The sequence below is a fragment of the Pinus tabuliformis genome, chromosome 9 (genome assembly GCF_031772625.1).
Source record: "Pinus tabuliformis cultivar Carrire ecotype Pingquan chromosome 9, CPIR1, whole genome shotgun sequence".
NCBI lineage: Eukaryota > Viridiplantae > Streptophyta > Pinopsida > Pinales > Pinaceae > Pinus > Pinus tabuliformis.
The window spans coordinates 1,592,247,469-1,592,264,957 of NC_142307.1; positions in this window are offsets into that span (position 1 = coordinate 1,592,247,469).

A 17,489-nucleotide genomic window follows, 5' to 3' on the forward strand; every position below is an offset into this window, starting at 1 on the left:
GTGATAATTTATTATCCTTCTTAGCTTGCTTTAGGGACATTTGCTTATATGGTTGTAGCCGTAGGAATACCCAATCACCTACATCAAAACTTCTTTCACTGCGATGTTGATCTGCCTGTTGTTTCATTCTATTTTGTGCCAACACGAGGTTATCCTTTAAGAGTTGGAGGACTTGTTGTTGATGTTCGATGTGATGTTCCACTGCCTGAACCTTAGAATTTTCTCTTAAATATGATGTGATGGATGGTGGTTGATACCCATAAAGTGCCATAAATGGGGTCATTTTTGTTGCTGTATGGAAGGAAGTGTTATACCACCATTCAGCCAGAGGCAACCATTTGACCCATTGTGTCTGTTTATCAGATACAAAGCAACGAAGATATCCTTCCAAACATTTGTTTACTATCTCAGTTTGCCCATCAGATTGAGGATGATAAGATGAGCTATGAGCTAACTGAGTACCAAGACAAGAAAATAATTCTGTCCAAAAATTTCCAGTGAAAATGGGATCTCTGTCACTTACAATAATCTTTGGGTTTCCATGTAGCTTTTGAACTGTTTCCATAAATGCAGTAGAAACTGTACTGGCTTTAAATGGATGTGATAATGCACAAAAGTGTGCATACTTGGTAAGTCTGTCAACTACCACCATGATGACACTCTTTCCCTCAGACTTGGGTAAACCTGTGATAAAATCCATTGAAACCTCCTCCCAACGTTGGCTTGGAATGGATAAAGGTTGTAATAGACCCGGTGTCTTAATTGTTTCAACTTTATTTTGCTGGCAAACCAAACATTCCGCCACAAACTTTTGAATATCTGATTTAAGGCCATCCAAAAAAAATTCCTTCTTAACCCTGTGGTAAGTTTTTAAAAATCCTGAGTGCCCTCCTAAGGGAGAAGTGTGCAATTCCATAAGAATCTTTTGTTTTAGCTGGGAATTCTTACAGAGGTATAAGCGATCTTTGTACCATAACGAATCATTTTTCCAGCTAAATGTATCAGAAGTACTGGAATCTTGTTGTAGCTTTCGAATAAGTGCCCACACTTCTTCGTCATTCTTCCATTCCTCCCTTGCTTCGTTTATCCAATCTGGTTGGATAATAGAAATGGCACACAACAATGCTTCCACATCCTCATCCTTTCTTGAGAGTGCATCTGCCACCACATTTTGCTTCCCTTTTTTGTAGATGATTTCAAAGTCATAACCCAACATCTTTGTGACCCACTTTTGTTGCTCTTCAGAGGATAATCTTTGTTCTAAAAAGTATTTAAGGCTATCATGATCCGTTTTTACCTTGAAGTGTCTTCCCATTAGGTAGGGTCGCCATTTCTTAAGTGCATGGAGTATTGCCAACATTTCCTTCTCATAAATAGCTTTGCTTAAAAACTTTCCCTTGATTGGACGACTTTCAAAAGCAATGGGTCTTTCATCTTGCATTAGAACAGCACCAATTCCATTTCCTGAAGCATCACATTCCACAATAAAGGTTTTTGTGAAGTCCGGTGTAGCTAAGACCGGTGCTTGGCACATTGCCTCTTTAAGATGTTCAAAGGCCTTTGTTGCTTCCGGAGTCCATGAAAATGAATCTTTCTTCAATAATGTTGTTAGAGGTGCTGCTATTCTCCCATAATTCTTAACAAACTTGCGATAATACCCTGTCAACCCAAGAAATCCTCGCAGATGCTTTATGGATGTGGGGATTTTCCATTCCTTAATGGCTTTAATTTTGCTAGGGTCTACCTTAACTCCTTCATGAGATACAATATGACCCAAATATTCCACCTCCTGGACTCCAAAGAAACATTTGGATCTTTTTGCATATAATTGTTTCTCCTCCAATAGTTGTAGCACCCTGTCAACATGTTCAACATGATCCTTCCAAGACTTGCTGTAGATTAGTATATCATCAAAAAATACTAACACAAATTTTCTAAGGAATGGTTTGAAAATTGAATTCATCAAACCTTGAAATGTTGAAGGTGCATTGGTAAGGCCAAAAGGCATGACCAAAAATTCATAATGACCCTCATGAGTTCTAAATGTCGTTTTTGGAATGTCTTCAATCTTCATTCTGATTTGATGATATCCCGAACGAAGATCCAACTTGGTGAAGTAAATTGATCCATGCAATTCATCTAGTAATTCATCAATAACAGGAATGGGGAACTTATCTTTAATAGTGAGCTTGTTGAGCTCCCTATAATCTGGACACATGCGCCATGATCCATCCTTCTTGTGCACCAATACTACTAGAGCTGAGAAAGAACTTTGACTCGGTTGAATTATACCAGCCTCTAGCATTTCTGCAACCATACGTTCAATTTCACTTTTTTGGACATAGGGATATCTGTACGGCCTGATGTTTGGAGGAACACTTCCTGGAATCAGATGAATAGCATGATCATGATCACGCATAGGTGGGAGACCCTTGGGAGTCTCAAATACCTTGGAATGATTGTCCAAGCCTTTTTGGAGATCTGGAGAAATAGATGATTCCAATGTGGAAACATCTAGCGAGCATAATTGTGCAATTACACCTCTTTGCTCCTTTTTTAGAAGCTTTGTCATACCATGAGAGCTGATTATCTTTCCTGGTTTCCCTGCAATACCCCTTAATTCAACTTCCTTTCCTTCCGCAGAAAATTTGATGAAAAGTTCTTGAAAATTAAAAGCTATTGTACCCAAGGATTGTAGCCATTGGACTCCTAGTACAACATCCGCACCTCCCATTGGAATGGAAAGCATTGGGCTAGTCAATACATATTCTCCCATGGATAGCTTGATATTATGGCACTTTCCAGAGCAATTTATTGTTCCTCCATTTGCAATCATCACTTGACACTCTGGTGCTGGATATAGGAAGCAATTCAATTCTTTTGCTACCCTACAATGAATAAAATTGTGGGTGCTTCCTGAATCAATCAACACTATTACCTTTTTCTTCTTGATTTGTCCTTCTATCTTGATGGTTTGAGGAGTGGTAATTCCCGCCAATGCATTACAAGATATGGTCGGATTTATTTGTTCTTCATCTAGGCTTTGTTCCTGGAGTATATCTTCTTCTTTTGACCTTTCTTGCTCCTTTTCTTCTTCCTCTTCACAATCTATGTAGAATAATTTCTTCTCAGCACACTTATGACCTTTAGTGTATTTGCTATCACAACTGTAACAAAGCCCTTTGGCTCTTTTTTCTTCCAATTTTTGTGGTGTCAACCTTATAGGTTGTGGAAGAATAGGGGCAAAAACACTTCCGTCTTTATAGTTGTGAGTGGTATGCTTCCTGGTTGCCATAATTTTGCTTTCCATTTTTCTTGCTAACCTGAATGCCTTCTCTAATGAATCTGGTTCCCAAAGGCAAACATCATGTTGGATATTATCCTTTAAAGACCCTATGAACACATCAATCCTATGCTCCTCTGGAATATCTTTTACCCTTATGTTCAATTTTTGGAACTCCTCAATGTGCTCCATTACTGAACCCTTTTTTTTGAGACTTATCAATTGGCTAAAAAAAGTGTTGCTTTTTGTATCTTCATAATGTGCTATCATTTCTTCCGTAAAAATTGCCCAAGTGATAAATTGTTTACGAGAGCAAAGCCATTGATACCACACAAACTGATTTGGTTCCAAATATACAGTTGCCATACGTACCTTTTGTGTGTTTTGCACATTATTGAGATCGAGGAATTGCTCCATCTGTAATATCCATGTAGCGGGATCCTTGCCATCAAACTTCCTCATATCGATTTTTGGAATATGGTGATTCCTCGATCCACCATTAGCATCTATGGTATCATGATTAACATTTCTTTTGTTTTCATCATGAGTTTCCTTTACTACCTTTTCACCATTAGTGACCCTTTCTTGTAGCAACTTCTTCAATTCTTCCATGTCTGTCTTCATATCTATCTTCAAATCTGCCATGTCTCTCTTCAAGTCTGTCTTCGAATCATCCATCTTAGCTTCCATGCCCTTTATCTTAGATTCCACGCCATTTATCTTAGATTCCACGCCACTTATCTTAGCTTCTGTTAGCTTTTGTGAGCGTGACATTTGTTGCACTTGTTCTTCCAATTTTGATATATCATGTAGCATTTCTTCCTCTTCTTCATGGGTCATGCTAGAGCTTTCAGGTTCCTTACTAGGTGTTTGCATTTTCTTTCCTCGGGGCATCAGTTACCGATAATAATGCTTTACTATGCCCTTTCAATTCCGTTAAAACAAGCTTACACAAAAATTAAAAAAAAAAACTACACACCTTTTTTCACTTTATAGAAGCCTGATATTGAGTCTAATGTATCTCTGTAATTTTGGATCATCCAGTTCTGAAATTGCTACCTGTAGTAGCCTTCTACGTCCTCTTTCCAATGCCACAAGTTTGAGCCAAATTGGATTCTCCAAGGAAGAGTTATGTGAAATCTCCCATAGTGACTTTCTTTTAGACTGGTTCAGTAGAGCGGACTTGTACGACTTTCCACGAGTCACTGTTTCAACCTTTGAATCTGAAACACACTCACAAGAAACTACAGTTCGTCCTCTTTTTGTACCTTTTTACGAAATTTTAATCCGATCCTCAGAGAGAGAGTTATGACGATTTTCCCCAGATCACTTGTTTTGAATGTAATTCAGGAGTCTGCAAAAAGGTCAACTTCCTCAGATCATATCTCCGAACATATCACGCGAAAAGCTATGAAATTTAGACAGAAGGTTCAGCGCCAATTCTTCTCAAATGGGTTTTTTTTTTCGACTACTGAAACGTCATAGAAAAAAATTATAGCGAAAATTCCACGATGACCTGTTTGGAGCAGCGAAACCCTAGAATTCCAAAGCTCTGATACCAAATGTTATGAAACCAGCTCAAGAAAAGATAGAAAAGAAAGATTAACGCCTTAGAATTCAGCCTCTTCGAGGGGGAAACCTCCTTTACATTACATAAATGAACAATTCTTCGATGATACAAATGAAAAAACCTCCTTTCTATATATAGGAGTCTAAGGAGTCACAATATAATCCAGCCGACCTAACAATAATAATATAAAGCCACAAAAATAACAATAGAGGGATTCTATGGGGCACAGAAATAACAATATGGGGGTAATAGGAGCACAACAATATAAATAAGGGGTATAACTACAATAGTAATGGGGTAATCACTAGTATTATAGGGACCCAACATAGGGTGTTTGAGGGAGGACCTTACTACTATGCGGCTGTAGGCCACTATATGAGGCCATGGTTAACGAACTTTGTTCCAGAGCGAGAAACATTTACTTCAGTGTTGGTATGGGTAAGACTATATTCCCTACCTCTAGATTACTGGCTGTCAGAATCATTCAAAGCCATAGGGAATAAACTAGGGAAGTTTTTAAAAATATCAGAAGCCACTCTGCGACAAAAAAATACCTCATTTTCCATAATATGCATGGAAATGGACCTTTCTGGGGCTTTTCTGGATGAAATAATTCTAGAGTATATGATGAAGAATGGGTACATGTGGTGGACTATGAGCATGTACCTTTCAGATGTTGCAAATGCCATGAACACGGGCACCTTTTCAGAGACTACCCTTTAAGTAAAATGGAGAGCAGTATCAAAGCAACCTCAGGTAAAGAGATGGAAATCTTTACCAAGGTGGGGGGCAGAGGAAAAGGAGGGAGAAAAAACAAAAAAAAAAGGTATGAGGAAAAATAGCCGAGTCATAATAGGTTCAAGATATTAGAGGAAGAAGAGGGGGATGAAAGAACGAATCAAGTAATGAAGGACAATCCTGTAGAGAAGGAAAAGGATGAGAGCATGGAGGATAGATCTGATAAAAGCCAACAAAGGGAGGAACAACCAAGCACTATGGAACTTGATAGGGACCAAGAAATGACCCCAAGAAAAGCAGGTATAGAGGATCATGAACTGCAGGACATACTGTAAAGGGAGCATCTCAATCTAGAAAAGTCACTGGAGGAAGGAACAACCAAAGGAGTGGATTCGCTACCTCAAGATGAATTTAATAGAGTACAATACAGGGAAAATTTTAAGAACCACCCTAAATTTATATGTATAATAAATGGGCTAATCCCCATGATACATAGGAAAAATGGGAGGTGATTTTATCAATAATATAATATGTATATATAATTTTTTGGCAAATCTCTTACCAGATTATATTATCTTGTACAGTGATGGAGAATATTTCACTGAATTATAAAATCTTGTAAGATTTTGGAAAATCTTTTACTGAATAATAAAACATTGTGAAGTCTTGGCTAATGTTTTGTTAAAGTATGAAACCATATATGATAATAAGAAAACATATTCATTAAACTGTAATATACTAACATACATGTTTGGAAAAAGAAACATAATTTTCTCTTCCTACAAACAATGTTCCAAGTTTTGAGTGGTCGTGTTTTTCAAGGTTCTTACAATACACTCTTTCATATCCTTCTATCAGTTTTGATAATATTCCACAACAAAGTTCTTGTAGTTGTTGATATTAACGATGAGTTCTGTCAAGGTAGGAGAGATTAATCTTTTCTCTACAACTTTTGTCAAGCTACTACTTTTTTCAAGTTATCAAATTTCTTTCTTATTCCATAGACTCCAACTGCGAGATAAAAAAAACACATAAAGTTTGTTTACCCCAACAGGCCAACAAGTAGCAAGCCCCAACTATATTATATAAGAAAGTATTAGGTATCCCAAGGGCTTGAAGGGGATCTAATTGAAAGAAGTGACCATTGTGAGAGTCCTTCCAATCAATATATGAATATATAAATGTAGATTTATTATTATTTTAATTGGAAATATTGAATTAAATAATAAAATTTAATTACATCTCTCCCAATCTAAATTACTTATTAGCATAATTCACTACCCTCATAGGTCTCGCATTTTTTAACAGCGTTGTAACATGTAGAATAATTTCCTTTTTGGTGAACAATCTACACCTTTGAGGAAAATATGGTGCAGTGGCTCCAACCCCTACAAATCATTAGGACAAACTAAGAATAGCACAAAAGATGAAAGATTGTACAAACCAACTTATTTTTCAAACAACTAATCCAATATCAGTACCTAAACATTTTCATGAAGATATCATATTGAGAAAGTTTGAAAAATGGTGAGAAATCTTCTACGAGGGTGATGCGGAAAGAGTGATAATGTTTCATTGTTTTGAATTTTTTTTTGTTAAATCAGAAAAAGTTAAAAACCGATGTTAATGGAGATATTGGTATTTTTTACTAAATTTTGTGAAGTGACTAAATGTAGCTTTAACCATTCACCTTAAGATATTTTTAAAATATAATTTCCTAAGTCTATTTAATATCTTCATTATCATAAAACCAGCCTATATCCATCTTAACTTATCCCTTTGAGCACTTCGTAAAGATGATAGAATTTTCCCTTTAAATAGTCTACTCTCACATGAATACCATGGTATTACCATGAGTCAATACCATGGCTTATCATAAACCTCGAGCTTAAAAATTACTATTAGTAATTTATAAAAATGAATAATTGATTTTTATTTATTTTTTATTTTAACCAAGTTAAAATGTTTAACATACATTAACTTACAACATCTATTTTTACTCTTGATCCACCAAGCCCCGAGAGGGATCAAATATTTTTTCACTCTATCCTAGTTTGCATATCACGATATTTGATACCTCTCGGGGCTTAGTAGATCTAGAGTAAAGATGGATCTATGATGGTTTAATTCCCCCATTTCAATAGGCTACATTCCACGTGAATACCATGGGTCAATACCATGTGCCATTTTTATTTTTATCAATACTAATATTAGGGTTAATAATGTTTTTTGCATGGTATTAATAATAATCTAGCCCATGGTATTTGGCCCATAGTATTTTTCCCATAGGTTTCACCTAAATATAATGCATTTTTTATGTGTTCGTAAATATAAGGTGACTTATGGAGTAAATATAAAAAATGTTTTATTTGTTTACCATACCTCTCGTTTATTTATATTTTTATTAATTACCATACCTCTTTTACAAATATGGTATTTGGCCCATAAGATTCACTTAAATAAAACCTCTTTTTTGATCCTTCATAAATAGAGAGAGGGTTATGGACTAAACATAAAAAGAGGTTTTATTTATTTACCATACGTCTAGTTTATTTATATTTTTCATTTATTTACCATGCCTTTTGAGTAAGTATAAAAACAGGTTTTACTTATTTACCATACCTCCACTTTATTTATATTTTTATTTATTTACACCATTGCATGTATATAAGGTGACTTATGGAGCGAATACAAAAAATGTTTTATTTATTTACCATACCTCTCATTTATTTATATTTTTATTAATTTACCATACCTCTTTTATAAATATGGTATTTGGCCCATAGGATTCACTTAAATAAAACCTATTCTTGAAAATTAAGGCGAATGGAAGGTTGTAACTACTAATTTCAAGGGCTAAATTTACCTTTTTTACCCTCTCCCTTAAAATAAGGTGGGCTATTTGAGGCAATTTGTAAAAATGTACTATGATACAAAATATTTTCCCACTAAAAATTTAAAACCTCTTAATTTCGCCAAAGGGTGAACATTTGCCCCTAAAATTTTCCATGGTACAATAGCTCTTCCTCTGGAGAATGCAGGCAAAGGGTGCAGGGGTCAAAAGAAACTATGATAGTCATGATAATGGAGGGGTTAAAACTATGTAGGCAACAAGGGGACAAGCTCCCAAGAACCCAGAAAGGAAAAGAGGAAGAAAAAAACAGAATGAGTTGTTGATTGAATGTGGAAAACTTATGATCAACTCAGGTAAGATGAAAGACCTAACTAGTTACTCATTTACAAATCTTTCTTAATGAAGCTTACAACCTGGAATATTAGGGGTCTAGCAAGAAAAAGGAAACAAAGAAATCTCAACAATAGAATGAAAGAAGAAAAACCAGATATGATATTTATCGAGGAAACAAAATGTTCAATAGAAAAAATAAGAGAAATACACAAAAAAATGGTTGATTAAATATGAATATCTACAAGTTAAAGCAAATAAAATAGCAGGAGGATTTTTCAAACTTTCGAACCCTCAAAAAATAGGAATCCTAGATGATGAAGCATCCAAGAACTATCTATCAGTGGTCATCCAACCTTTGGGGGACAAGGAAGTTTATTTAATCACAAATGTTTATGGTCCACAAAATTCTGAAGACAAACTTGGGCTTCTTGCCTCACTGGAGGAATTAAGAAACAGACATTTGGGTATCCCCTATATTCTGGGAGGGGACTTTAACATGATCACGTCCCTATCGGAAAAAAAAAGGTGGAACCAGATCACTAGGTAGAGATTCCATAGCATTTCAAAACTTCATAAACAACATGAGGCTAGTAGATACAGATACAAGTAATGCTATCTTGACCTGGAATAATAAAAGGGGAGGAGAGTCTCAAATCGCCTCAAAACTAGATAGATTTATTATCTTGGAGGACCTCATCCTTACAGACCTTGACTTGTCAACTACGATACTCCCTTTTGGTGGCTCGGATCACTGGCTTGTTCAACTTGAAACATCCTTTATAGGAACCCCAAGAAACAAACCTTTCAGGTTTGAAAACATTAGCTTACCCATCCTAACTTTATCAGCAATATTGAAAAATGGTGGACAGAGGATATCCAATTTTAGGGCACCAAAATGTTCCTCCTGAATAAAAGATTGAAACACATCAAACTTAGGCTTAAAGATTGGAATAAGAATGAGTTTGGCAACATTTTTGAAGCCAAAAAAGTAGTTGAATGGAAGCTACAAGAAATTAACCAGATCCTCATCACAGATGGCTTCAACGAGGAGAGAAAGGAACAAGATGACCATCATCAACAGGAATGGGAAGGATTATGCAAGCAAGAGGAGGTATTCTAGAAATAGAAATCAAGGGTACAATGGTTAAAAGAAGGAGAAAGGAATACATGGTTTTTCACAAATCTACCATGGATCATAGGTCTCATAACAGGATTTCAAAAATCAAAGATTCTTAAGGAAATGAACTCAATACCCACAAAGAAATAGAAGTTGCTTTGGTTCAACATTTCCAATGCATAGCTAAGGAACCTCTATTAGATGGATCACAATTCATCAATGACTTTACAAAGCACATTCCTAAGCTTGTGACAAGAGAAGACAATTATAATCTAAACAGACTAGTGAATGAAGAGGAGGTCAGTGGAATCATCAAAGAGATGAAAAATGGAAAAGTGCCAGGTCCATATGGTTTCAATGTTGACTTATTTAAAGCATGTTGGGGAATATTCAAGCACGATATCATTGATGTGGTGGAGGACTCAAGGAAAAAAAAACAGTTTTGAAGGCACTCAATACCTCTTTCATATCCTTGATTCCAAAGCAGGATAATGCTATGACACTAGATAGATTTAGACCAATAGCATTATGCAATGTGGTGTACAAAATTATTTCCAAAATAATTGCCAACAGGCTTAAGCCCCTTCTTCCAACTCTCGTGTCTGAGGAGAAAACTGGATATGTGGAAGGCAGGCAAATTCTCAACAATATCATTCAAGCTCATGAGGTGGTTCACTCACTTAAGAGAAATAGGTAGGTGGGAATGATTATAGAACTTGACCTAGAAAAGGCATATGATAAGCTAAGCTGGGCTTACATCAAGGAAGTTCTAATATCTTATGGCTTCGACCATAACTAGAAAAGATGGGTAATGGCCCTTATAACTACCTCCAATTTTTCAATCCTGTTAAATGGTTCACCATCCACAACCTTTAGACCTTCGAGAGGTCTCAGACAAGGAGATCCACTCTCACCCTTCCTCTTTATTCTCATGATGGAAGGGCTAGGCAATTCTATCAAATTTGCCAAAGCAGAAGGCCAAATCCATGGTCTCAAACCCACCATGAATGGAGATGCTTTGACCCATCAACAATTTGTGAATGATACCATGTTGTAGGGTACACCCACGGTCAGGAAGCTCTAGCCTACAAACAAATACTGAATGACTTTGCAATGGCTACGGGTACAAAGGTAAGCCTTACCAAATCAAAGATTTTCTTTTTTAATATTGACATTGCTATTCAGAGAAATATATCTAGAATTCTAGGTTTTCAAAGAGATATGCTACCCTCTAAATATTTGGGAGTACCTCTAGCAAACAAACCTCTGAGCAAGGCAGTTTGGGAGCCTGTGACTAATAAGCTCCAGGACAAAATCTGGAAATGACAAACGGGTCTTTGAATTTAGCAGGACAACTAGTGCTCCCAAAAGCTATCCTACAAACTATCCCCATCTTTATGTTTTCAGCCCTTCTAGCTCCTAAAGGAGTTATGAAACAATGCAGAAATATCCAAAGAGATTTCCTTTCAGGAAAAGGGGAAGAGAAAAACCAATTGGCTTTGGTAGCCTGGGAAAAGATCTATAAAACTAAGACACATGGAGGTTTGGAACTTGATGACCCTGAAATACTTAACAAAGTTTTGGGGGAAAAACTATGGTGGAGATGGCTAAAAGATTCAGCTTCACCTTGGGCCAAAATTTGGAAATAGAAATATGCAAACAATTGACAAGAAGGGGATCACATTAGAATGTCTGGGATCATCAAAGGCTCCCACATTTGAAACAAAGCTTGGGAGAATAGAGCCATTGTTCAGAAACACTGTTTCTGGGAACTAAGAGATGGAAACCTTGCTTGGTTTTGGGAAGATAATTGGCAATAGGAACCTAAGTTGTTAAGAGAAGAATTCGCCAATCTCAAGAACGATATTTACAACAAAGGGTTACTCAGGGTAAATGAATTTTGGGATCAGGAAATAAGCGAGGGAAAATGGAGAATATGGAAGAACTTGGTATACAATGAGACTCCCCGTTAAAAACACAGACAAAAGCTTTAACAACCATCTTGGAATAGAGAAAGATTCTGACATCAACAGATTTAGAGTAGCTAGGATGGGGTAAAAACGATGAATGAAACTTTAACCTCAAAGAGGCAAAGCGCATAACCCTTGGGCTTGACTTTCCAAACCTTGATTGGGTATGGAAGGACCTATGGCAGAACCAAAACTAGATGAAAATCAAACTGTTCACATGGTTAGTGTAGCATAAAAAAATTATGACTTGGGAAAACCTTAGGAAAAGAGGGGTATGTGGTCCATCCAGATGCCAACTATGTGAATTACAAGAAGAAACTATGGATCACCCACTCAACTTCTGCCCATTTACATCCACCTTGTGGAAATGGGTAGCTTCAATATTCAAATAAACAGACAGGGACATGGGTAGCATTACCAGCACTTTGAAGAAGAGGAGGAAAAATTTCTCTGATAATGAAATAATCAACAAAGCTTGGGCTTTAATTCTAGGCTTTCTAATTTGGGATGTCTGGAAAGAACACAACAACAAAATATTCAAGAATAGGAAAGGTTCTTCCCAGAGCATCATGGCTCAGATTTTAAGACAGCTCAATGAGACAGTAGGAACCCTCATTAAAAAACCCCTTGACGATGAACCAAAAGATACAGATGTGCATATACTACTACATTTGGGTCTTCAGGGGCTTGTCCCATATGGCAGAAACATGAATGTAAGTCATATACTCACTGATAAGGATTTATGGCAACCTCCCCCTTAGGGTATTATGAAATGCAATACAGATGGGGCCTCAATAGGAAACCCAGGTATGGCTGGGTATGGAGGAGCAATAAGAGATGAAAAGGGTTTCATAAAAACCATCTTTCATAGTCATTTTGGGAAAGCTAATAATAATATGGCATAGCTCATGGCCCTTGAGCAATGCGTAGAAATCTTGAGCGATTCAAATCTTCATAATACCATAATTGAAGTTGATTCCGAATTGATTATTAATTCGGTTAAGAAAATTTGCTATGGCTCAGCTCCAGATAAAGTATCAATACATTGGCGACTTCTGCAAGTTTATCAACAGATTCAATCCCACCTGCAGAACATGAGAACCCTTAGTTTTACTCATGTGCACCGAACAACCAAAAAATTAGCAGATATATTAGCTAATGAAGGTGTACTCTGTGCTAAGAGCAATAAAAAATATGACTGGATAGAGATCCCCCAAGGTAGATTGAGGGAAGAGTGTCTCAGACAGGTGAATGCGGACAGGGAGTTCTATCAGAGCAAGGGAAACTAGCAGGAGGTAGACTAATGGAAACAGAGGAATTTTGGTCTATACGGTGAAGCAGTGCATGGAAATATGCGGACAAGATATCCAGTCTTTGGGTGGGAATATGTACCTAGAACTCTACAAACCCAAAGTTCGTGGGCGGGAGTCAATATATAGGACAAGTATTTTTATGAAAACGAAATTCACTAAAGATCGCCTTTGAATTAACTATGCTGAGAGCTTAGTTAACGTGCTGGCAGATAGGCAAAATAGAGGCAATCCTAGGAATTTCGCATGGCAAATAGCAAGGCAGTTACCATGCCAAACGGACCCGAAATTAACTTAAGCGGTGGCTTTATTAGACTTCGGGTCCAGGGGCGTTGTTAATCACCGTGCAAGTTACTTAGCAAGGTTGGGATCGGTGGATTTCGGGCAGATTACATGCTCGAGGGTTATCCTCCTAGGCAGACCCGAAATCTTTTTATTGTTGTCTCTATATCCTTATCAGATCCGATTCAAAACTTAAAGGGTTTGCATGTTAGATTTCTGAAATAGATCCTTGACTGTAAGATCTCAGGAGGCAGATCGCATGGTCTTAGCGAAAGATTGAATTATGGTAATGATGTAATGTTTTGTGGGCCCTTGGCCCAGATTGTTGGCCTTTGGCTTGGCTCCCAAGGCTTTGTGTGGCTCGATAACTATTTGGCTCACATCTCCTTTGGTATGTTGTACTTTATGTAATTTTTTTACGATATAATTAAATAGAAGGACCGACTCTTGCTTCAGCAAAAAGATATTTCTAGTTTATTCCATTCTTTATATAGATTTGATATATCATTTAAAAATATTAATTACAAAAACAAATGTAGCCAAAATCAAATATTTCAATATTTATTAATAGATTTTTTCTAATTCAAGGTATGAATGATATTCGTAATTAGGTTAGTGTTTAATATAGAGTTGATCTATAACCATTTTTAAAAAATTAATAATATAAATAATTATATAGATAGATATATAGATGTTTTCTATTTCCAAATATAAGGGATATATATTAGCATTTAATTAGAATCATGAATAGAATATTTGAATATAGTTAAAACACCTTATTAGTGAGTTGCTCAAAACTAGTATAGAGGTCCATCTTAACTTGTGATTTACCAAGAACCTAAAGGAATAAAATCTCTTAGGGTGAGCCTAGAGGAAATAAATATCTTAAGGGGCAAACTTTTCCTCAATTTTTGCACTCAAAAGAAGTTTACATCTTTACAGATTGGATCATAGAAATCCATGTTAACTAGAGATTTACCAAGTTCTTAGATGAATCAAATCTCTCAAGATATAAACCTAGAGCCTAAAGGAATTAAATCTCTAAGGTGCAAACATTTCCTCAAGTTTTTCACTAAAAAAGAAGTGAAAAAAAGAGTATTACATTTTAGTAGATTTAATCATTGAGATCCATGTAAACTAAATATTTACCAAGAGCTTAGAGGGATCAAATCTCTCAAGCTATAAACTTTTCCTCACATTTTGCACTAAAAAATAAGTTTACATTTTGATAGATTTGATCCCTCTCAACTCTTGGTAAATCCGGAGTTAAAATAGATCTATGCTAGTATAATACAATGTAATGCATATTGTGTCACAAATGTACATTTTTTAGGTTAATTAGTACTATATTTAATCAATCTACATAGTACTCTACAATATTAATATTTATGGGATGGTATTTATTACTAAGTAAATGTGTAATATTTTTTTAATAGCCATAATAATAATAAATTAATAATATATTTTTTAAGTCAAACCTCAAATTGGTATATGAGATGTTTTTTTTTTTTTTTTTTAATTTCGGGACAAAAAAACCCATTTCCATACAAAGATTTGACAAATAAATATACATGCATTACTCTTTTAATTTTGAACTTGTAATATCTTACAAGTTAAAAAGTCAATTACCTGAAAAAAAAAAATTCAAAATCTGATGTCTTAAACTCCCTTCCGAGAGAGTTTGTGCCTTTTATGCACCCTTGCAAGGCGGGCAACCTATTTTTTTGTCCCAAGCATATTTGGCGTATAGGTTTTGGTGGAAATTTGGTCATGCAATACATCCTGTTTAGGGAATCGTTTTTATGCACTTGGAACTATATGCGTTTGTTCCCTCGTCCTCTTGCCCATCATTGTATTTAGCTAACTTTTTAGATCGCATTAATTTGAATACGACGGTTATGCAAAGGTATCGATCCGTGGGGTACCTGTTCTTCCCAACTGTGTTTCCAAACTTGAGGTATATATTTATTCTTACATCTATTGACAAGTCCATTTATTCAACTATTCATCTAAACAAATCTATAGAATTTTATAGAAGGTATTTAGCCTCAAAGAACATTACTACACCAAGGAACTTAATACAAAAGACATCTTTGGTCTTAAAAAATCACTTTTTATTTTAGTTATTTTACACTAAAATTTAATATCAATTGAATTATAACTTTAAGAGAAAAACAGTTTGAGACAAAAATAGTTTAAGACAACTTTATATTTAAGACAAAAATAGTTTAAGACAAAATCACTTTGAGACAAAAATATTTTAAGACAAAATTTTATATTTAAGACAAAAATAATTTAAAATGAAAATATTTTAAAACAAAACTTTATATTTAAGACAAAAACAGTTTGAGACAAAAATATTTTAAGACAAAACTTTATATTTAAGACAATGACCACTTTAGATGAAACTTATTTAATACAAATAACAACTAAGACACAAACATATCAATTTAAGACAATATTAACTAACAACTACAAAATTGACTCTCACAATAAGCCCTAAGTCCACCACCTTGCTAACAACTATTGTCTTGCACCTATACCGAGGTTGTTATTTTACATACCATTCACGTTATCTTATATAAAGACAACTATTTGTTGGGCTCTTTGTTTTGTGAGGGTAGTCGACTAAGAAGAACGCGACAACCTTTCCTAACAAGATTTCTCGGACATCAATTCCTCTTCTGTCCCTTTCATATCTACTGATATGAATAGAGACAACTTGTTTATCATTGCATTCGGCACTGCTACATGGAGGGGGATTTTAAGAAAATAAATTAAGAGAAATGAAATATTTTTTCTTAAAATTTTCAATACGAGCCACTAGTGAAAAAAGGTAAAGGTAAAGGAATAGTGGTCCATTTACTAGTATTCACCAAGGGGTTGGTTTACCATGGTTGTGAAGTGATATTCAACAAAGGAAAAACACTCTTGAGACACATCGCTGCTAGACAGGTGAAGCAGATCAAGGTTTGTGTGAAGAACCTGTGTAAGCTAGATGTAGAAGACTATGTTGCATTAAACACTAAGGCGGAGAAAGTGCAGGTCATGATGTCGATGAACTTTGGCACAAAATACTTGGTCATTTGCATCATGATACCTTGAATATTATACAATAAATAACCATTGGCCTCCTTAAAGGAGCACTTAAGCAGTAGGATGTATGTAAAGGATGTACATTGCAGAAGTACACAAAATCCGCATTCCATGATTGGGACAACAAAGCACATGCCGCCCTAGAAAGGATCCACTATGATGTTTATGGACCTTTCTCAACAAGCTACACTTTCACACACAAATATGTTGTCATTTTTATTAATCAATTCTCACGTAAGTGTTGGATCTTCTTCACGTGGAAGAAATATGAGACATTCTCCAAGTTCGTAGAATTCAAGATACTGGTTGAAAAAGAAGCTGGCAAGAAGGTGAAGGCTCTATTGTAGTGGCTACAATACCCACCAAAATTTTGGCCTGCACTTAAATTTCAGAGCCTACTATGGATATTGTGATCAATCATTCCTTAGTCACTTATTGGTAAGTTGATGATCTCAAGCTCCCCTTTTCGATCTTAAGAGTCGTTCATGCTTTTATATTTACATAGAATGTGTCATCTTTAGGCATGGGGGTTATCACTTGTCATGCAAACAAAGGTTTGTTTTCTTTCAAGGGGAAATATTTATGAGAATGGGTTGTCCTCACCACATAGACATGTTTCACACTCATTTCACACACTCTTACACAAGTGTCACCTTTATCCTCCCAAAGTCTATCATCGGAGCCGCACTTGTTGTAAGCTGCCACAAAGGTTGTTGCATTAAGTGAAGTATGTGTTATATGTTCTGGATGGTCTATGTTGTATCGCTAAGTTTTCAAGTGTGTGATTGTAGTCAATTTTTATCACTATTCACATCAGTTCCACTCATCTCACACTTAGCCAAATTTCAGAGTTTCCTTAGCAACATAGCCTCATCCAACTTTCCTGGACTGCGCACTTCACATATGTAACCCTCAAGCTTTTCGCTTTCTTGTTGG